Here is a 23,932-nt window from a genome sequence, read left to right as displayed (position 1 = left end):
AGTCGTCAGTTGTATCACCACTAGTTCCAGGGGTGTTTTTCAGCATGCAACTGCTTTGCTTTTTCACAAATGACGGCCTCAGAAATACTATCACCAGCTAACTGTTTTTCGTTTACTCAAATCAACAACAGTTTCTCTACCTCTTCCATTGTTTGTGATCTTTGTTTGTGATCTGTTGAGCCGTCAGTCATAATGCCAAAGAATAATGAGGTGTGCAGACGAGATCTGACATTAATTATAATTGTTTCTGTAATATACTTCGTAATGATAACTGCTTGTTTGTCATTGGCATAATGTTCTGTTTTGTTCATACCAAAGTTGTGCTCCTGCACCAACAGAAGCTCTTGAAAATCGCTGAATGGTTTGGCATTCAAAGCCATGTAAAGGGCAGTCCTGAACAGCACAAGCAAACGATCTTTCTCAATCTGGTTAAGTATGATCAATTCTTTCATCATAAGAGTTAAATAAGGTATTTCTTTTACTGTCTTAGCTTGACAACTTAGACTGCGGGCGCGACTGTTTTCATGCTCCTTAACAGCACTTGCTCTCAGATTGGAAGATCCTGTTATGAAGGTGTTCTTCTGCCTTCCACTATTTTGGTCATATTCCTGACAAACTGAGCAAAACATCATTCCGGTAGCGTTATCATACTCCAGCCATGGTCGGCCTCTATTCCATTCATCCTGGAAACGACGAGTAGGCATAGCACCAATACTAGCAGTAACAGTTTTTGTTTGGGCTTGGATCAACAAGCTTGGGTGTTTTTTACTCGGGGTTCCATAGTATTGTCTTCTGATTCATTAGCCTTGCTCGTGAAGCCAAACTGAAATAGATCGTGAGACTTTCCCGTTTTTTTACTATCAGACATCATGGTCAGTTCGTCGTAAATGTTTGACAGTCACGTGACTATCCGGGACAGCACGGATAAGGCGACCTAAAAATCGCATTTTGTAAGTGTTCACGACCGTTTTTAAAAATTTGCTTTTTTTTTGTCCTAAATTAAATCTTAAATTTTGCAAGTTATTTTCCACTCATTATAGAATATACATTTAAGCAAAATCTTTGGGCTGTGCATACACAGCTTTTGCCTCACTTATTTTACAGGGGACGATGTATTTGTATCCGATATATTATGCATACGACCACCTGTCACGATGTCTGGTGATAGATGGGAAAGTGCCGGTCAAACTTGATTTTTTAACGGACATGCCCGGCTTTAAATAGAAAATTTCAAACCCTGCTCTCTGTTAACTCAAAAGGAAACTCATCAAACTATACACACTATAATACAACGCTGTAATGGCTATAACTTTGAGAGACCCAATGTGTTTTGTTTTTTTTCTTGAAAGTTTAGGAAGTAGTTGTTCCAGCAAACACGTATTTTAAGGATTTGGGGATCCTAAACCATTAGGAAGCAAGTTTATTATGGCAAACAAAGGTGTTAATATTGCCGGCATTTTCTCAAAAGGTATTACTACATATATCTGTATCACATCCAAGACAAAAAAAAATACAAAAGGTAACTGCACAAACAAAAATAGTTACACAATCAGTGGTGACATAAGTGGACATCATTCAATAAATAGTAATGGCTGTGAATGAAAACCAAATTGCCCATGTATGTACTCATTTAATAAACTTTCTGTCTTTTTTTTATTTGAGTAGAAGCGTTTTTGTAATTTTTTTTAATAAACTCATTTTTTTGTTTAGTTACAAGTATTAATGTAAATTGATATGAACTGCACAGCTTAGACTTATTAAAGGTAAGTTTTGTGGTGCATACACTTCCTTGAAAATCTTTGTAATTAAATTGCAAGGGATTGTAAAAGTGCTTGAAAAGGTTTTTTTATGTAAATATGCTGGAATGTACTTATAGATATTATAATAGAATAATGTATATATATATTAACTTTAATGCATATTACTGAGTTCAGCACAATAAATAAAATCTTTTTGTTTTAGTGTACATCTATATGTTGAACAAATAAATAGGAATTCATTTGATTTGGATGAAGATTTGAGCTTCAAATAAATACTTGAAAAGTATTCTAACAGTGCTTAGAAAATCCCTGAAAAGTTCTTGAAATTGAACTGAACAATTCAGTATTAAACAAGTTTAAATTTTATATTCACAAAAATTGAAATGATACAAAACATTTTATTTTGTTAGTGATGACAAGTTATTTTCTAATATAAAATATTCAAATCAGAAATTCAAATCGTATATATCTGGAGCATTGTTTTACACTACAGTGACCTATATTTTCAAATGTACTCAATACAGCATTTGTTTTAAAAATACATTTTTCGTAAGATACATGATATTAGATGTATACAGTTTTTTTAATACAATTTTGGTACTTTAAATGACAGAAGTACCACAATTTTATCTTTTCAAATTGGGTGTACTGTTCCATTGAGTCAAGTTGCAACTGTTCTTAAAACATTGCAAAGTTTCTTTTTGGTAAAAATGTTAATGAATGAAATGATGAAGAGCAGGAAGACATAGTTCATTCCAAAATTTCAAGCCATATATGTACGTCCTACATGTAGGTAATTTTCTTCCAACTGTTGTGTGTACACTACGGAGTTGCACCAAGACATTCCATATATTTCTAATTTCATTTGGTAATTAAAATCACAATGACCCTTTCTCTGATTCTCGTTTGCAGATTTCCAAATGAAAGGCTTTTTCATCATAAGTCATTAAGATTGTTTTTTTTACTTGCAGAACATTTAATTTCAACAACAACATTAGCATTGCCTGACTCCTCAGATGCAGTCTTATTTGCCTATACTGTAAATACAATGCAGCTTTTATTGGCCAAAAGCCCAGGTAGAAAAGTTTTGACTGGTGTTCCATCTTTAGTTTTATGTCAGGAATACAGAGAGAGATTATAATTATTTCACTACCATAAATTATATACTTCATTGTAATATTCTTGGCAAACAACATTCCATTGAAAAACATGACATTTTATGATTTCAGTTGCATATATGAAGCTGTTATCCCCTATTTTTTGTCTCTCTTGATGCACAATTTTTGATTTTTGTGTTAATTTACAGTAATGTCAAGACATTACAATATCACAACGACTTACACTTTTAATGGATGAAGTGCATCTGTTGGTACAGTAAAACAATATTTGTTCTCTCCATTAAAACCACCTGTAGATGCTACAAGTATTTTTTATCAAGTATGAAATACTTATCTATTTATCACCCTTTCCTCAAATAATGCATTAGGTTTTTGTGTTTTAATACTGAGTCAAAAATTCAGTTATTTGACCATTTAACATCTTCCATTGCTAAGTGTGCTAAAGCAGGTGAGGTCCAAAAGATAATACACATTATGTGATAAGAAAAGCCAGTGGCTTCATGGCATTACTATATAAATGTGAACTGGTCATTGTTTGGTTAACCCAGAGTATTTTTTTTTTTCATTTTTCTATTTAGTATTTTTATACTTGCATAAACAAGATATGATGTAATTCATACAGAAAATAGTTAAGCCACTGTAACTGGCAAGAAAAGTGTGGAATATACACCATTGTTTTTCAGTTTGTTTTTCCTGGAATCAACATTTTTTCTGTTCACATGAAGAATTTTGTAATTGAAAGAAAATATAGTTCAATCATAGAAAAAGAAATTTTATTAATATACAATTTAATAATTCAAGAATTTTCTCTCAATAACATTATATCTTTACTTTTTTGAGTTAGCAAATGATACATCTTTAAAGATACAAGGCATCGAATCATCTTTATGTGAAACTGATTTTTTAAACTTTTTATGACCTTAAAATTTTTATTTATTTTGGTTATCATTGTATGACCCACATCCTTTTATGAACTCAGCTGGATTAAACCAAAACTTAGCTCTTTCTTAGCCTGAAATAATATATTCTAAGGATTAAAAGTATACTTAAATCTTATAAGTAATACTTAGCCTAAATCTAAATTTATCTTAGGTTTCTTGTATGAGTTCCTTACTGTTGTCAATCATGAATGAATAACATTTGCTCCATAGAAAGCAAGCAATCACATGACCTGCTGTTTAAACAGTTAAACAGATTTTGTTTAAATCATGTGTTAATTTAGGACTATGAAGATTTTGAGCTAGCAAATGAAGATGATAAGCTTATGAGCTTTCTGAAGTTAGGTAACCTGGTTTTTAAGGGAAAAGTTAACATTGAAGGAAAGTAATCCTCAAATGACAGTTACAGATGAAATGATTTTACAAAATGGCACTACGTCTCAAGAAGCTTCTGCTCCAAATGAAGAGGTGAATTTTCAAATTACTTTGCTATGTCTCTCTGCATTTTAGTATTTTTAATAGTACTGCTTATTATAAATTGTTTCTTAAATAGTATTTTCTGTGATCAAGCTTAGCCATAACTAAAACAAAACAATTTTTGTTCTGTATTTATGGAAATAGAAATAAGTTATAACTTTTAATTACCTATCATGACTAGTGAACTTAATTGCACTTATCTAATAACATTTTTAACTTCATAATAACAAGTTTAAACTACAATATATTTAGTTACAACAAACTATTGAATAATAGAAGTGACAATGGTTCATGTACCACATCTGAAGAAGTTAACTGGTCATCTTATCACTAGATTCACTGCAGTGTGGGTCTATACAGTAATAAACTAATGAAATGAAATCTCTTATTTATTAAGAAAATAATTATTTTTCATTACTGTCAGTGTCTGCTCTACTCTGTTTAACAATGGTTTTATTATGATGAAATTATATCAGAATTTACTTTTGATCAACCTATTTATATAAAACAAACCTTTAAGATTCTCTGTTGACAGTCTATTTCCAGATTTAGTTTTCATTCTGTTAATAACTGAAAAAAAACTCTCTCAACTCTAGTACTGGAATGAGATAAACATAATGGTGTTTGCATGAATTTGGAATCAATATTACATTATCTATATGCCAAACTTTGTTTACTGTATTCCAGAAATTTAGGTCTCATATTGGAATTCACTTCAAGTTTCTTCAAATCATTTATCAGCAGCTTCCATTTAGTGTTAATTATCTGAATGTCAAGAGCAACAAACTCTTTAAGTGAAGACATCAAATTAACTAAAGATGGTACTTCTTCACTGACAACCTAGATTTTGAAGGCTTTCAAAGACTCTAAAACTAAGGGAATAAAAAGAAAATCTTTAGCAGATTTGAGAGGTGCTTTCAATTAAAATCTCTAAGTAGCTTATTCTGAAATGTCCTAAATCTTCTTCTCGGAGAGAAGTTAAAGTTTTAAGCTTTTTTTCTTTTTTTATGCCATGATACATTATCTCTATTGGTGTAACATCCCTTAAAATATATTGAATAAATAACAGGTTGGAAATACTAATAAAAAGTGCCAATTTTCCTTTGTTTTCTCACCATAATAATTTCAAAAGGTGCCAGAAAACACACAAGGAATCAAGCAACCTTAAACTATCTGGACTGTGGCTAAACATGCATGTCTTGAAAATGAGATGTGTGATATTTTGTGCTTTCCACACTCATTGTTAAAGCTTACAAACAAATGGCATCAAAGAGAGGTGTTTGGAATTTGGCTGCAGCTTGGTGGATGTTTCAAGGAAATGCTTAAAAAACCCAGAGTAACAAGTTGGGACATTCAGAAAACAAGTATACACCAGAAACTGCTGCTAATTATCGGAGGTAATCATTTTATTTATCAATGTTTGATACATGTTGTGAACTGTACCACTACTTGGCCTAACGTTCTACAAACACTCAATAGTGTTAAGTAAATAGTGGCGAGTGTGGACTCTGCAGCGCATTACTTTAATATTTGAATAATTTTTCCCTTAGTAATTGCAAATGTCTACACCAAACCATAAATGTACTTCCCAAACAATGAAGGTGAAAAGAGAGGAGAAAAATTATTTCTAAGTTATTGAAACTTGAATTGTTTATTAAAATTCATAATAATGTCGATAAAAGTGAAGAAACAGGTTAAGTATGTTTTTAGAATTTAGTTATGACAAATCATCAAGTTCTGCAACTTATTTAAATGTGTTTGAAATAGAATGAGATACAAACTAAGAAATTCATGAAAAAATAGCTGGAATACCACATATGAACTCAAATTGTCCTCTGTAAGATAATAATATTGCTGCAAATATCGAAGACAGTGTGTTAAAATATTTAATCATTATAAATGGATCATGTAGACCAAAAGGGCAACTTTCCAGAGATGTAAATCAGGATTTTTGATGTTTTTCAGAAACTTTTTGTACTAAAAAAACCTCAATTATGGTGCTGGCTAGAACATGGTTATGTTACCAACCATTGACAGGTAGTGCTTATTGCGAACCATGCTTACATTTCTCCAGTCATAAGTCGTTGTCTTTTAATGATGCATGGGTCATTGGTATAAGAGACTGGAGACATCTGACCAAAAAATTCAGACAATAAATGCACAATGACACATTGTGATGCTTAATGTAACATGAACATTAGCTTATTGCAATTTGCCCTTTAGAGGACACAGACAGGGCTTTAATAAACCTGATGGTGATAAGCAAAATATGATCATGTTCCTGCACAGTTGCTTGAAAGAAGAAAAAGAACAAGTCAGATATCTTAGTCCTAAAATACAAGGTGAAGTTGTTATGATAATTTCTATGAGAAAAAAAGGAGAATTATTGATGACATAAAAGCAGCACCTTTACAGTTATTATAAATAGATCACAAGACATTTCAAAAGCTGGTCAAAAAGAGTCAGTTTTTCTGTTTAGTGTATAAAACAGTGATCTGTGTTAAAAGACTCAGCTTCTGTCTCTGACATTATTAAGAAAGTAATGCTTAAAAGTTTATGTTTAGCTTGATTCATCTAAACACAATTCACTTGTTGCATTGAGGTCTACTATTCAGACATTATAAAAGGGCTTTAAAAATAATTTGCATTAGTAAAAAGCTTGATGAGTGAGATGAAGTGTCTGACCTAATGAATAAATAGAAAAGTTTGAATTTCTTTTTCTAATTGTTCTTTAAACAAAATTATTAGAAATAACTAATGTAAATTCTAAGTCACTGCAAAGTGAAAATATGTTGTATATGGCAGTCAAATTACTAAAGGATGCAAGTGACTTTTTAGTGCAATTAAGAGAAACTTCATGCAAACATAACAAACATTTGAAGAAATTTTGTGACAGGGATTTGAAGCCTGAATTCCACCACAATCACATAAAAGAAGGCAAAGAAACACTTTGATAAATTGTGTGAGAATTAAATATTTTAGATCCAGAAAATGTTGTGGTTGGTTAGATGTTATGATCAATCATATAAATCATAGATTTATAGGTTTAAAATGTTTTGATGTAAATTTGTGCATTACATTTCCTCTAGACTTGCTTTCTGCAGCCAATTAGAAATTATACAATGGAGTCATAACTTTAGTTAACAAATATCAGAAAGATACTTCTAAAGAATTTTCAATGCAGTTACTCTTTTTCTGACAATGTGTTAAATCAGATCTCATAAACAGTTTCTAAGTTAGCAACCTCGTTAATATGTGAAAATAGTGTGGTATGTTTAAGTTTCCAAGAAATTAGAACTGTGGTAACTTTGTTTTTGACAATTCCTGTGAGCAAGTGCTGAATGATCTTTTTCAAAGCTTAAGTTGATAAAAAAATCTTAGAAGTTAAACAGTGCAAGAACAATTAAATGGACTTTCAGTAAATTTTTTTGAAAGTAGAATTGTAAGAAAATATTAATTTAGGATCTAATAAAACCTTTGAAAAAATGAAAGTAGGAAAATTTGTTTTCCAATAAATGGTAAGTTTTGAAATAGTTATTAACATTATTGGTACCAGAATAAATGCTGACCTATGGAGAGCTGTTTGTTCTGGTAATTACTAAGGTTAGTATTCATGCTCACTAAAAAAAATTGACTATTTTCTAAAAAAGATTTGTTTTTTTTTGGTGGGGGGAAGTACTGCACAAAACAATGTTAGGATTGTGCTGATATAAACTGTAATGTTTTTGTATATTAAAAGTACTACCCTTTATTACAAAAAATAATTTTTTTAAGGACTCCATTTTCTTAGTACTATATTTACAAATACATCAGTAAGGATATAATCAAACCTTCTGTTACAGTCCCAGTGAAAATTGTCTCCTTTTAGTGAGGAGAGTAGTTGTATTTAAAATTGTGTTCTGTGGTAAAAAGTTGTTGCACATAACATAGTTATTTGTCTAATTGTCTGAAACTTGAATACCCAATGTGTAATTTTTTTATATGGTAAAGTATTGAAAAGCCAATAGGCCTAAAATTCTTATAAAAAAGAAGTTAATTTTGTGCTTTCCTCTTAATTGAAGTTCAAAACTAGAGATATGAGGAAAAAAAAAGCATTTCAGATCAACCCTTTGTCTCTTACAAGTCACTGCTCAGTAAGTTTTGTTCAATATCAGAACCCATTGGTTGGCCAGATCATGAGAGACAAAATATTCTAGTAAATGCTCTCTCTCTATTTATATATATATTCAAGAATTACAGTTTAAATGCTGGAAACAAATAGGGTTAAAAAGAGTTATAAAAAAATTAGTATTAGATGCTTTCCCATTTTTCATGATATGTACACTGCAGCTTCAAATAAGAGGTGCGTTTTAAAAATAATTTATCTGCTGTGGGCATTACCTAGTGAGTTTTCTTTAGTGACAAAAGGTTCTTTGAAATGCTATTGAAAAATGCAGTATGATGCTTTAAAAGTTAATTTTTAAATGCTGAAAGCTAGTAAAATCTTGAAAAGCCAATAGGCCTAAAAGGGAGAAAAAGAAAATCTGATGTTAACTCAATTTTCACTTAAAAGCTTATGATGTTTCTTATGCTTATAAAGTTATTTTTCAAATTCTTATTCTATAATGAAATTAGAAAAAATATCTGAAATATCTGCATTTAAGTAACTTTCAAAATATATTTGAAAGATTCAAAATAATTTAAGTAAACTTCCATGATCCCACTACCAATTCCTCTTGAATTTTGAGATGATTTTTAATTCTGTTTTGGAACAACTAATAAATTGTGCTGTGTTTTTTATTTAGATGGTGTGAATATACTGTAGTAACTTTACAAATTGTACTTTGTTGTATGTTCCAGGATATCAAATAAACGACAAGTAATCTATCAAAGGTTTCAGGACAAATATACAGCGTGTGAAGTATCATCTGTCTCGGTACTGTAAGATGATCAAGTATATGAAAGCTACAATTCATATATGTGTCTTCTATTTCTAAAAATTTCTCTACTAATGTGTATACTTTTGTATGTGTATATATATATTTACACACAAGAATAACTTTATTCAGAATAATCAGGTAAGTGCTTTAACTTTCTTTATGCAATGTAAGTGCTTTCATCCCAGATGGACTGGACTCTTCAGAAATTAGAAATACTTCTAAACATGACATCATGGATGGTATAGAGAAAAATTAAAGAATATAATTTGAAATAAAGAGATGTAGATACTAATAACTACAAAGACAGAAACATGTACTGACTTAACATTTTTTTTACAGTTGAGAGTTGGCTGGAATAATTTAATGAAATACTTTTCTTTTGATTCGTTTATTTCCCTATTTGAAAACATTTTGTAAAATAGAAAAAAGTAGAGGATCTCCACTACAATGAGTGTCGTAATTTTGATGTAAATACAATTCATGTTACTGGAAGCACAATTTTTTTGTGTATTTGCACATTCCATACAGTTTATTTGTGGTTTTAGCAATGTACTTTTGTACCAGTGAAATGTCATATCCATGTATATAACAGTATACTAACCTATGGATTTAAAATTAATACCAATTGTAGTGGGATCAAAATCAGTAAGACATCCTTTAAGCAGCTGTATTAGCATCGTACAAATACCTTTTCGCTTAAAGTTACCTAATTCTATCCAAAATGGCATTAATTTTCTTAATCGTTCTCTAAGAGAGGTTAAAGAAACAACATCAATAATTAGTTTCTATGCTAATATTTTAATAGACTTGAAGTAAAAGCTATTTCTCTTTTGAATTAGAGAAATTGAAAGTTATTGCACGTAATATTCAACAAATACATTATGTTGCAAGAATATGTTATTATACAACAAAATTTTCTGTTTTAACAGGTCCCTTATGGGCCAGTGGGGAACATTTTTGTTTAACCTGTTGACTGCCAAGTATTTCAGCTGCTATGGTAACTCCGAACCAAGTTCAAAATACAATTCTAATGCTTCTTCATTTTGTAACCTTTTTCGTGACGCCATTTTGGATGGAAAGTGAAACAATATGTAAGTAGGCCAAATGCGTGTATGGTGCTGACATCTAGCCTTGAAGTTAGGCAATATTGAGAACGAATTGACTCGTCCGTGGCACTGTGTTACCAATCGGCTTGGACGAGTTATCTCGTCTATGGCACTGAACAGGTTAAAGAAAGAGGGTATTTCCAAACACACTTAGCACTGGGACTTCAAAAAGTGGTTTAATGTGATAAGGTGACTGAAATCTGTAAGTTTATCTCAAGTTTAATGGCCAAGCACAAGAAGCATGGAAGTCTCTAAATGACAAGCAGAGATATTAAGGAACAATTTATAACCACCTTGATAGATATTGTGCAGCAAGCCAAGTGCAATATTATGCCTATAGCTGCCTTAAAAGTGTTCCTGTCAGTTTATCCTATTGCTGACTACTGTGATGCTTCAACCTTCTCTACTAAATTGCAGAGGAAATTGTTTGTATTTCAGTTGAAAACTAAACATAAAAAGATGATAGTAAAAGCATTAAAGGTTGGCATTTCTTAATTAATCATGCTGAGAATGTGAGAATATAGATATATACTAAATTTACTCCTTATTACAAGATAGTATAGAGACTTGAGGATGCTGTATTTCTCTTAAAAGTTAATCAATTAACAAATGGAAACTTGTCTGGAAGTTTCTTCAAAACTAGATGTCCAAAACCACACTCTTTGGTAGTTTCCAGATTGAACTTTTAATGTTCAACAAATTGTAGTGTAACAACACCTTTGACACCTTAGAAACATGTTAGTAATATAACTTAGTTTCAGATAAAAAAATAGTAGTAGGAAATGAATTTTCAAAATACATTACTGCAATGTTGTTACAAATATTGATCAATATAATAATTTTAATTACTTCAGTTTCATCCATTTCTTGAATATGATTTCACATATCCATGTTTTTTTTTCAGGTACACTTCAACAGGAGTCATTTCTTTTATTTCATGGAGGTATTTTAACATTCAGCGATGGTACTATCATTGTATATCAGATAGTTGATTTTGTTCTATTATATATTTGTCATTTCAGAACTATTACTTAAAGATGCCTGATTTTTTTTATTTTCTGAGTCTGCTGTGTCTTTGGGTTATACAAGTTCTTCTATCCTCAAGAAGAGGAAGACAACTTTTGTCCTTTGCTGAAATATCTCAGATAAGTGGTATTTCTTTCTTCAGTTACTTTTACTTGCTTACAGATGAGTTTAATGCTATTATTCATTTTTACTTCTTCCCACAGTAAAGTTTCTAATTTGCTGCCTACCCACCTACCTCTTCCCAGAGGGTCAGTAGTAAATCTTAAGACTTATAATGCTGAAAATTCAGTTTTAATACAGTGGGTACAGCAAAGTACTTTGTGTAGTTTTGTGCTTAACTTTTGACATCAAGTTTGAAAAATTATCTGTTGTCCATCACCTTATAAAGTACCTTCAAAATAAAAATATAACTGAAATGTTGAGATTTCAAGTTTTTTTTATGTAAATGTTTTTAACATTTGATTTATATTAAGTAATTAAAAAATAATAATAAAACATTGAAACTGTAAACTTTCTAATTTAACCCACTGGTATCATTATATTTAGCAACTGAATATAACTTATATAAGTGGACAAAACAAAGCCACAAATCTTTTAACTCTGTCATTCTCTTCCTCTAGGTCATCTTGACTCTTTAAACATCTCACTTCCTTTTCACCTGGCTTTTCAAAATTTATTGTCCATTAATATAAACACTTTTGTTCTCTCCATTCTCCTTTTTTTATGGTGTATTTGCTTCCTCAAAAATGAGTTTTTGGTTCACGTAAAGTGCTCAAGGGGAGTACTGTGAAAGGAAGTTTTTTTCACATCCCTAGTGGCTGAGTGGTATGTTTTAGTAACATAGACTAGTGCAGTAGTTAAATGAGTGAAATTTCTTTCACTGGCTTGGCACATGTTCAAATAATGTTTGGTAGTAATACTGAAAAACAAGCTAATTGTCAGTTAGAGTGTAATCTAAGTGAAATAAGTTTTATATAGGAAAAGTGTTAATTTAACCAAGTGGAAGGATAATGAGGAGAAAGGAAAATGTGGTGGTGAACATCAACTCTGACAAATATGGTGGCATAAAAACTAAATTACACTACATGAGAAGGTATGAACTCATCAAAAACAAACATGAGATCCATCAGCATGATATATTTCATTTATTTATTATTTAAACACTTGTTACATTGAGCAACATGTAATTTTTCCATTTTACAAATGTTTTCAAATATTGAAATAGAATACAAAGCAAAACAAAAATAATTCTTAAATTTATTCCATCCAATATTTAACTGTTAAAACCATTAAGTTTGCATACAATTTTCTCATTTTTACTTTATATATTAATTTTATTTGTTACTACATCCTTAAATAGTTATAAATCAAGAGTTCATTTTAACAAAAGTACTAATGTGGTATAAAGAATTAAAGCATTGATCTAGTTATTCAGAAATAAGTAATTTATATATATTTTGCATATTTTGTAGGAGATGAAATATCTAAAAGTGATAAGGAAAAATAAAATGAATGGAAAACATGTAGACAAGTAAAGGAAGGTAAAACTGATGAAAATGATAAAAATGACTAGACTGAAGGAAAGATAGAAGCAGAAACACCACAACAAGAGATTTATTTCACTGAAGAAAGTGAGTGATGAAGTATCAGAGGAAAAATAATCATGATATTGTGATTTTTATTAAACCAAATCAGTTGATATTGCTTAAATCATTCTTGTTATTCTAATACATCTACATGAACAAGCTAATAATTAAAAGTATCATTTCCACACTTTGAGAAAATAATTTTCATGCCATTGCATTAATAACCTTGTTTCCATTTAGAAACTATTCATTTTATGCATTGTTAGAAACCATCTACTTTTTAGTAAATGTTTTGTGTGCTGTATTATATTTTCTGTGTAAAGGAAAAGAAACAAATTGCATCTGATGAGAACAAAATTTATTTGCTACGTAAACTTTTTGAAATTAAAAGTATGATATTTAATAATTGAAGTAACTTATATTTCATTATCAAATTTTACTCTGTCACAGAAACTTTTCTCAAGAGTACTATAAAACTCAAAACACTCAATTCAAAAGTTAATTTCCAAAAAATTATTTGGCTGTAAAAATTATATTTATTAATGGAGATTAAGTTTTTTTAACATTTTACTTTAAGCTATCATCAGAGAACAACATTAAGGTACCTAACTAAGGTACTAGTTTTATGAAAAGTATAAAAATAACAGCATTGTGTACCTTTTAATTACTGTATATGAACCAGTTATTGCAACTGTAGATCTCAATATTTTAAGTTTTAATTTCTCATTTAATTTTGTTGTATATTTGTAATAGAAATCTGAACTTTTATGATAACTTGGGTAATGTTTCATAGTTTAAAAAATAATAGTTTTGGGACATAAACTTTTAAGATAATCTAAAATTATCTCTTAATTATGATAATAATAGAAACAACATTAAAATTTGTGTATAAAATTTCTCTTCTTGAGTTAAAAAGAAAAAATTAATATTTTGGTTCAACTGAAATGAAATCTGAAGTGACAGTATTACTGTTTGTTTGTTTTGAATTTTGTGCAAAGCTAGTCAAGGACTATCTGCACTAGCCATCCCTAATTTAGCAGTGTAAGATTAGAGGGAAACAGTTAGTCATCACCACCCACCGCCAACTTTTGGGCTACTGTTTTACCAACAAATAGTGGGATTGACCGTCACATATAATATTGTCCCCACGGCTGAAAGGGCGGGTATGTTTCATGTGACTGGGATTCGATCCCACGAGCCTCAGATTATGAGTAGAACGCCTTAACATGCTTGGCCCGATAGTATTACAATGGGACCTTATCTTCAAAAACTCAAAACAGAATTTACAAAATTTAATGTGTTTTAAACTTTCTGAGCAATAACGTAAATTAAGTAACACTGATATGTTTATTAAATGTATCATTTATGATGTATGTTACATGTACCAGATTTTTATAAATTATTCCTTAAATGCCAAAAACTAAATGCTAGTTATGTGTGTGCATATACCTCTTTATAATTAACTCATTCACTATGGCTAGGATTTACATTTCCCAGTGCATTGAGATATATATGTCCCTGCTGCAGTGAAAGGGTTAAAGTTTCAGTTAGAACTGGTTTATACATTTATATATTTTGTATTACTACTGTTAAATGCTTGTTTGTTTGAATTTCGTACAAAGCTACTCGAAGGCTATCTGTGCTAGCCGTCCCTATTTTAGCAGCGTAAGACAAGAGGGAAGGCAGCTAGTCATCATCACCCACCGCCAACTCTTGAGTTACTCTTTTACCAATGAATAGTGGGATTGACCGTTACATTATAACGCCCCCACGGCTGAAAGGGCGAGCATGTTTGGTGCGACCGGGATTTGAACCCGCAACCCTTGGATTACAAGTCGAGTGTCTTAACACACTTGGCCACTGTTAAATGCACAAAACATGTTAGCTTTTTGGATAATGAATTACATGTAACTTTCTAGTAAAAATATGCTTTGGAAGTCAGATTGTATTTACTTCAGATAATATTGTAATGCCTTAAAATGTGAATCATTTGATCCAGTATTAGATATACATACTAAAGTTAAGTCAAAATCTATTTAGATGAGAACTGTTTATATACATATATTCCTTGTATCTATTGTATCTTTAATGATGGTCTCTCTTGTCTAGATGTCTGAGTAAACATACAATGGATTTAAAAGCAGTTACAAATGCTGCTATTGACACTTTGAGTCATTTGGAACCAATTTGCAGTGCTTTATATTATTAACTGGCTTTCATTTGTGGAAAGCCCCTCCACATGTGTAAATAATTTAAATGTGACCTCTGAGGCCTAGCCACAGTTTGTGATTAAATTGGAGTATTTAAATACTGTGTTCCAATTTAACGTAATCAATGAGATATAACTGTGTTTAGCACAGGCTGAATTACACTGTGTAACAAAATTTTACTTTTTCTTGTTCCTTGGCAGAAATTGTTATTTCCCAATTGCTTATGCCCAAAGTAAATGGAAAAGACCTATTTTTCTCTTCAAACTTTGCTTTTGTGACCTGGGAGCGTATGATGAAAACATACTTGGGGGCTGATACGTGAAAGTGATTTGCATTACAGCCGAAAAACTACTCGCTTCTAAACATTTTTGTATAACTTTAATATATATATGTAAATCTTGAATCGTATGTTATTTTATTCAGTCCTTATGTGAATGAAAATGTGCAAATTTGCCCATTTTTACGTAGAAAATAGGTTAACTTCTAAATTTCATTATCCAGGTCACAAAAGCGAAGTTTGAAGGGAATATGGCTATTTTCTCTACTTTTACAACATAAGCAATTAAGAATTAACATATACTATCCAGCAACAAAATGTGTGTTACATAGTGTTATCAGTAACTCGCATTTCAGGTCACGTACATGATCATCTGATGTTTCAGCTTGATAACAACGAACTTAAAGGGCTGATTAACATATTTTTTTAGCTGTTTTCACTGTCATACTTATAATATTAAGGATTCTGATCACACCTAGTTTGTATTATTCAAAACTGTTGGTTTTTTAAATAGTAAACGATGAAAGTGGTTAAAATAAAAGGAATTAATTTTTATGGTTTAGAACTTTTTTGGTATAAATTATAAAAGTTTCCTAGAAAATGGAATTAAGTGAAAATACAATGGATAAGTGACCCTGGTTGGTTGGTTGGTTAGCGATTTATGGCGCAAATGCCTGGTTGATTTGCGCCAAACAATCAATAAAAAAAATAAAGTATAATTATTAAAATTTGTGAAAAGGAATTACGTTAAAAAAAAAGCAAAGCCCAATTTTCGATATAAAAATTTAAATAGCATTAAAAAAGGCCAATGATCCTCAAAAATTTAAAAACATTTGTAAGGTGGACAGTGTCACCATCACCATTGTCTAAACATGTCGTTCAGAGTCGTAATGACGGTACGAGGGTAAAATGTAGGTTACTGTGACTTTAGTGTCACACAGACCACACATTGGTGTATCAGTTGAAAGAAAACGACGAGTTAAAAACTGTAACCAGTGCGTAGTCTAGTTAGGATAACTTTCTCCTTGTGATTCTTATGGAAACAAGACGGCCAAAGTCCAGTAGAAGGTTTTATCTAGAAAAAACTTGTTATTATGCTGCTCACACCAACTGGCGCGGAGCTGAGCCTTGAATAGAGGACCGTAGTCCATGTATAGAACAGGAACGGTAGTGATAGCACTAGAGCAGAGAGACTTCGTTGTAGTGTCGGTGAACTCATTCCCGCGAATACCAACGTGGCCTGGTATCCAGACCATACAATTCGGCAATGAACATGGAAACTGTAGAAGGGATTCTGTGTGCAACCACTGAATCACAACAAACCATGGCAGAGCCCACAAAGCCTTGGAATGAAATTGGAATGGAAAGATGGTTCAAAAGATGTTTGGCAAATAGAAGACGGTACTTCCAATCGGAAGTATTCACATTTTTCAAAGGACTCAAAGAAATGTCACACATTGGGATGATTATAAGCCATGGTGGGATGGGCTAACCAGTGGATACAGCAGTGTCATTTAAGGACAGACCCAATTCATCCAACTGCAACTGGATACAAAGGCCAAAAGGAACAATGGCAGAACGTCTGTTCTGAAAAAGCATGATCCACTGAGGGAGGAAAACACAACCCTAGGTAGGATGCAGTAGTAAGTATCGAAGTTTGAAACATACAGTAAAAACAGTTGCATATTGCAGAGGTGTAGAGGAGTTTCACGAGACTCTGTGTACAAACTTTGGACTGGGGAAGTGAAAAAGACCCCATGCAGAGCCAAAACATCTGATGATGAATGAGGTCTAGCATCTTCAAGGCTGGGGTTTTGGCAGAGCTATTGACTAGAGACTCATAGTCCAGCTTTGATCAAATGAGTGCATAATAAATCTTTAGCATAGAACATCCATCCCCTTCCCAAGAGGTGGAAGAGAGGAGAAGGAGGACGTTCAGTGCAGTTGTACACTTGACTTGTAGCTGCTCGATATATAGTATAAAGGTCAGCTTATGGTCAAAGATAAGCCCCAAGAACTTTTCCTCAGAAACCACAAAAAGCATAACTTCGCTGATATGGAGTTCAGGATTGGGGTGAAGACCCCATTGTTGACAAAAGTACATGCAAACAGTTTTAGAGAGAGAAAAGTTAAAACCCTTTGTGTAAATGATTTGTAGGCAGTCAGTAGCTGCTGTTCATTAAACCTCATGTTTGATGACTGACACGAGATGTGGAAGTCGTCGACATAAAACCATATTGCAACAGTAGGATGGAGTTGTCTAGTGATGACATTAATCTTTACACTGAAAAGAGTGACACTCAAGACACAATTCTGAGGGACTACAAGTTCCTGTATGTAAGAACGGGAAGTTGTTGAGCCCACACAAACTTGGAATTGCCTGCCCATAAAAATTTTTAATAAAAATAAGCAAATGGTCACACAACCCATATAAGTGGAGGTCTTGCAAGATGCCATACATCCATGTAGTATCGTAATTCTTCTCAAGGTCAAAGAAAACTGACACAAGATGTTTGAGAAAGGCTTCTCTGATCAATGTTTCAAGTCGAATTAATTGTTCGGAGCAGAATGCTGTCGTCAGAACCCATACTGGGTGGGCTAGAGAAGGTTCGAGTAACCAAACTAGACGAGTACTAACCATCCTCTATGATGTATAACAGACAGTTTGTCAAAGCAACTGGGCAGTAGTTTGAAGGAATCTTGGGATCCTTACTAGTCCAGGATAAAGGTGGGACAGCACCCTGGTGCTATGCACCAGTAAATACATCCTCCTGCCAAATATGGGTAAAAACAATCAGAAGAATAGCAAGAGAAGCTGGTGAGAGGTGGCACAATTTGTTGTAGTGTATATCATCAGGTATGAGCAATGTACTGCCAGGCCAGTGAAGAGCAAGCTTGAGTTCCATAAGTGTAAAGGGGCGATTACAATCATAAGGACGATAACACCTAAAGGAAAGAGGTGAGCAATCTGTTCGAGTCTTAATGGCTAGAAAGGTGGAGGATGAAGCAGAAGTGCTAGGTGTCTGGCAGAAGCTTTCACCAAGAGTATCGACAATGCTCTGGGCATCAGCAACTTTCTGGTCATCAGAGAGCAAGATCAAAATGGAAACAGAATCATACTGCCCACTGACCTTCAGAATCTTGTTCCATATAACTTTGGAACTGGTGATAGAAGAGATGATGGTTGTGAATATAATCCAAGATTCCTTCAGGCGTTGACGCCTTACCTGTCGAAAATGTGCACGGTCCCACTGAAAAGCAATGCAGTTTGAAAGTATGGAATACCCACAAAAGGTATCCCAAGCCCGTTTTTGAGCTTTCCATTCCGTGTGGTAGGCAGGATTCCACCATGGACGAGAAATCTGTAAAAAATATGCCGAGGTTTTAGGAATACATTGAGCAGCTGCCTGGATAATACAGTCAGCCACTGCTGCCACACAGTCATCTTTCGATGGCTTACAGACAACGGCAGGACCAAGTTCCGAGAAAGCAGTGAAAGAGGGCTACTTGGATTGGACCAATTTTCACTGGCACGTGTGGGTCGGGTGGCATTGATCACGGCTGGTCTCTCTCAAAATTATAAGAAAATGATCACTACCCCATAGGTTACTGCGAACCCTCAATGAAAAGTGACAGAAAAGTGAAGGGGAGCAGACCAATAGATTAATAGTAGTAACAGACTGGTCAAGTGCATGAAAATAAGTATAAACACCAAAATTAAAGAGGTAAAGGTTGTGATCGAAGAGCATACATTCCATGGAGCAACTCTTCCTTTCAATATTAGCAACTGCCCAGAGGGGATTATGTACATTAAAGTTCCCCTGGATAAAAAGGGAGATGGCAACTGTTCAATGAGAGCATCAAGGTCTGATTGATCATCGGTCTCTGCAGGAGATAAAGAGAACAAACAGTGATTATACGATCCAAGGAAATACGGATGGCAATGGCCTCTAAGAGTGTGTCGAGTGGCAAAGATAGGGTGGGCACATGCTGATCAACCAGTTGTAACACATCCCTATGCACTCGTCCATTGCACAACCTGTCATTTCTGTACAAAGAAAACTGCCAAAAGATGACTGTATTGGCAGGTTTCAGAAATGTTTCCTATAAAAAAAAAAACACAGGATGGTAAGAATCAATCAAAGTTTTGATGCCATCCAGATTAGAATGCAAATTTCGACAGTTCTACAGGACAAAAGACTTTAGGTGATTTGAAAATGACTCTGTTTGAGGCTCAGAGAGATATGTCTGCACTCATACTGTAGCAGTGGAATAGAGTGCATCAGCGTATGTCCGAGATGTAGTGGGATAGGAGATGTTGTTTAAGTTTTCAAATGTTGTACCTCTTTCTTCTTCATTCACTTAGGGGCAAGAACGAAGGTACGAGGAGTGTGAACCACTACAGTTGACACAGTGTGGTCCAAGTTCGCATTCGTAGGCATCATGGTCTTTGCCACCACGACGAGCATACATTTAAGATCCACGAAAAGAGTTCTTTGAGTGTCCAAACTGCTGGCACTGAAAACATCAGAGAGGGTTTGGAATATATGGCCAAACCTTACAATGTAAGTATCCTGCTTTCGTAGTGGCAGGTGGACATGGTGATGTGAACGTCAAAATAATTACATTTTGCATTACATAACTGCATTATTCTGTCTTTGTAAATGGAGATTCGGCACATCACAGAAACGCCTTGGCTGGAAAAACCAGATATGATCTCCTACTCGGGAATGTTTTTTAAAACCTTCTCAACTATAACTCCTCTGGAATAATTCATAGTTACATGAATAGTAATCTAGATGAGTATATCCCCTTTGACCTTCGAATTCAGGATGAATTTAGTGTGCTCTAAAGATATTTCCAGGAAAATGTTTCCAGATCGTAACTTTCTTACTGATCTGGGGGGAGCCAACGAGCCTTGCTAATCTCTCTTGAATACAAAAGGGAGACATTTGCCCTAAGGAGTTCTCGGATACGGAAAGCATAATTAAAAATCGAGCTATATAATCTGACTGTGATGGTGACTGTGCAACAGAGTCGTCTATGCATTATCGTTTTCCGATCATGTTTTTTTCATTTTTATTCTTATTTTTCTCATGGATGAGAATATCCATAATCAAGGGAATACATTTCAGTGCCCACTGTCCCCACCCACCATGGGCATGCACTACAATGCCAAAATAGGACAATGCAGCAATGCCAGGATTTCATAAACACTATACCAAAACACTAGCATCAGACACAATGTACATAACACCCGTTGAGAACATCCAACACATGACCCTAGTACAAGTGGACCAGTCGATTGACCCTGGAGGGGAACATTAAGCTCTCTCGTCTGCAGGATTTCAAGACCAAGTGGTGTGATAGGGTTGGATCTCTCAATAACCAGGATCCTCTCCTCTAACTTCACGGGTTGCCACATACGGCAAACACGTGAGTGGATGTTTAGATCCCAGACGAGGTAAACTGAAAGAACAGAACCTTTTGTGGGAGGTTCCCTCATGACGTAGAGGAATCGACATCGATGGGTGTGACCATAGTTAGTCCTGTTTTTTGCATTCACATGCAAAATACATAGACCTCGTAATTGTAAAGATTTGATGTTTGATAATACAAAAATGAGTGAATGATGTATATGTGTGTCTGTTTTCATGATAATATCAAACGTCTTCATAAAATGCTTTTCTAAACAAATTATGAACACTTTGATTCAAATCTAATTCACAACACTGACAGCTTTGATGGAAGATAAAATTGCTGTAGAAGCATTTGGTTTTTTATTTCGTAAATGTTTAGAGCATTAGATCGCCATGACCATAGAGTTTGGATAAGTCTTTCTGCGTCATCTATTAGAGCTTTGTAAATGTTGATACCTCTGTGGTACTTCTGTCAGAAGGAACAACAAGTATATAGATTGATTTCGTTTAATAATTATTTATTTCAGGAAGATAGGAACTTATAACTGGTACATATAGCTGTTACTTATATGCAATGTTTTGTTTGTAAACTTGCATGTAAAACAGAATCTATTCAGAAACATGTGCTGATTTATTTTTGAACAAGTTTAATTTTTATAAAAGAAATGGATGTTGTATTACTTTGGGTGTCCACTGTTGGTTAATGTTAAGTATACGATTACAATGCAAAATCCCAAGATTCTATTTCATGCAGTAGACAAGCAGATAGCCCATCGTGTGTCTGTGTCATGAAACAACATTATTTATTTGGCATACACCTTTCAAAGTTGTAGTTCTCTACTGATAACCAGAAATTCACACTAAATTTGAATTGGACATACATTTTTAGAATGCAAAAAATGAAATCTTTGTAAAAGAAAATAGGGTTCATATAGTTTGGCTGTTTTTTTGTAGAAGGTAGATTTTTTTAAAGTATTTCTTATTGTGTCTCAGATGTTCCATTCAAAATATTTTTGATTATAAACTTATGTTGGTATTGGTGTAAATGTTTATCTCAGTATGGTTTACTACGAATAAAGGTTACACTGAAAATGAGTTTTTATAGTTTGTAACTCTTGTGCTGAGAAATTGATGTATCTTATTCTTAACGTCTATTACTAGCTCATAAGTGTGCATATCAGAATGTTATGGCACTGAAAAGTTAACACAGAGGTAGGTTTATCAATTTGAGATACTTGTTATACCTAGGTTTCAAAATATGAAGCATAAAAGCTTGTGATTCTATGAACATGTCTTTTTATTTTCTTAAATAATGGATATGATGTGTGAAAATTTAGAATATACACATTTGTATGATACATAAAATTCAATGTACTATTAGTTATCCCTGGAATTTAAAATAATCACTCAAACAAATTATTTGGATTTGCTAGTAAATTAGTTGTTATTCGATAATTAGGAATGTATGTTTGTTTGTTTGTTTTGAATTTCGTACAAAGCTACTCGAGGGCTATCTGTGCTAGCCGTCCCTAATTTAGCAGTGTAAGACTAGAGGGAAGGCAACTAGTCATCATCACCCACCGGCAACTCTTGGGCTACTCTTTTACCAGCGAATAGTGGGATTGACCGTCACATTATAACACCCCCACGGCTGAAAGGGCGAGCATGTTTGGTGCGACCGGGATTCGAACCCGCGACCCTCGGATTACGAGTCGAACGCCTTAACACACTTGGCCATGCCGGGCCATTTATGGATGTATAGTTATTATTTCATCTGAACTTAATATTACTCTGAAATAATCAGATTAAAAATCAAAATTATTTAAAACTGTTGATTTATATTTTAATTCATTATTTATGAAATTGTTTTTGTTTCTTTTTTCCATTGAAATTATAACTATAATATGCAAGTACAGATAATAATATTTAGAGCTGTAACAGTTTTATCACAGCTTAAATTTTAAAATTAACTGTGTAGAACCATAACTGCTTTGTCTCATTCATTTTGTTGATTAAATTGAAACACGTGCACAAGATGCACGATTTTTGTACTTGCAGCTGAATTGGTTGAACAATCAAAATAATGTATTATGATGGTGCAGAAAATAGAATTGGAACAAATATTCACCAAAACTGTTTTGATTTTCAAAAATGTTTCAGTACTTCACAGTAGTTTATTAGATCTAGTGTTTATAAAACGTTGTTTTTCATGATAGAGTAATTTAATGGATGTGACTGTCGAAGTATTGGTGCCTTGCAATTATGTGAATAAATATATCCTGCTTAAACAATGTGTCTATCTTTAAATCCTCTTCAAGATGTCTGTAAAGCCATCATGAAAGAATCATCTAGTTTTTATAACCTCATAACTGAAACTCATATTACCCTAAAATGAATAAAGTAAAACGATCTGGGGCAATCATGTGATAAGGCATCATGATATAAGAACACTGCTGATACATCTGTTGTTAAAGGTAGGAATATTCCATGAAAGTAGAAATTAAACATAGTTCATTCTGCAGTTTTATGCTTAACAAGATAACGAAGTATCAGGCTTGGGTACTAGTTTTGAGAAGACTCCAAAGTAAATTTTATGATCGAGGTTCTGAACTGAAAGAGCTATGAAACATTTGTACATTTACAAATTCATACTTCCACATTCCAAAACTGTCGCCACTAGATCTGTATTAGATATATTGAACGATGCATGTTGCTTCATCCGAGCTAGACAGTGTTTTACCCTCAAGTGAACAAATGAACAGAATTACATTCACTTATAAATCGGCCAACAAGCTTTCCTTGAGACTAATAACATAAATCATGTGGCATTAAGTGTGGAGATATGCAGTTCTGTTGAAAATAAAATAAAGGTTGATAGAAACTTACAACAATCATAATAAATAATTACTATTCAAACATTAGGCCAAATTTATTGCCATTGATTATGATAAAAAAGGACAAGCTAGCTATTACTTTGACAACAGTATAAATACCACTTGGATTTTATTAACATATCAGTAAGAATACAGTGCTCAGTGATCATCAGTTTTACAATTGTATTGGTTATTTGTATATAATCCTAAGTAATGTGATTA

At 33.0% G+C, this 23,932-nt stretch overlaps 1 long non-coding RNA gene across 3 annotated transcripts; it reads left to right on the top strand.

Annotated features, from left to right (window-relative positions):
* Nucleotides 1-672: 672 nt before the first annotated feature.
* On the top strand, nucleotides 673-23,114 carry LOC143250640 (uncharacterized). Of its 3 annotated transcripts, XR_013028282.1 has the most exons (4): nucleotides 757-950; nucleotides 4,101-4,284; nucleotides 9,133-9,208; nucleotides 12,817-23,114. It is a non-coding gene; the product is annotated as an uncharacterized LOC143250640 (long non-coding RNA). The 3 variants fall into 3 exon arrangements; XR_013028280.1 differs by lacking the exons at nucleotides 9,133-9,208; nucleotides 12,817-23,114 and adding an exon at nucleotides 4,981-5,419 and having other exon boundaries at nucleotides 673-950; XR_013028281.1 differs by lacking the exons at nucleotides 757-950; nucleotides 9,133-9,208; nucleotides 12,817-23,114 and adding exons at nucleotides 988-1,618; nucleotides 4,981-5,419.
* The last annotated feature ends 818 nt before the right edge of the window (nucleotides 23,115-23,932 follow it).

This window comes from Tachypleus tridentatus, chromosome 5, assembly GCF_004210375.1.
Source record: "Tachypleus tridentatus isolate NWPU-2018 chromosome 5, ASM421037v1, whole genome shotgun sequence".
Taxonomy (NCBI): domain Eukaryota; kingdom Metazoa; phylum Arthropoda; class Merostomata; order Xiphosura; family Limulidae; genus Tachypleus; species Tachypleus tridentatus.
The sequence above is the reverse complement of the archived record's forward strand: the minus strand, read 5'-3'. Positions and strand labels throughout refer to the sequence as shown.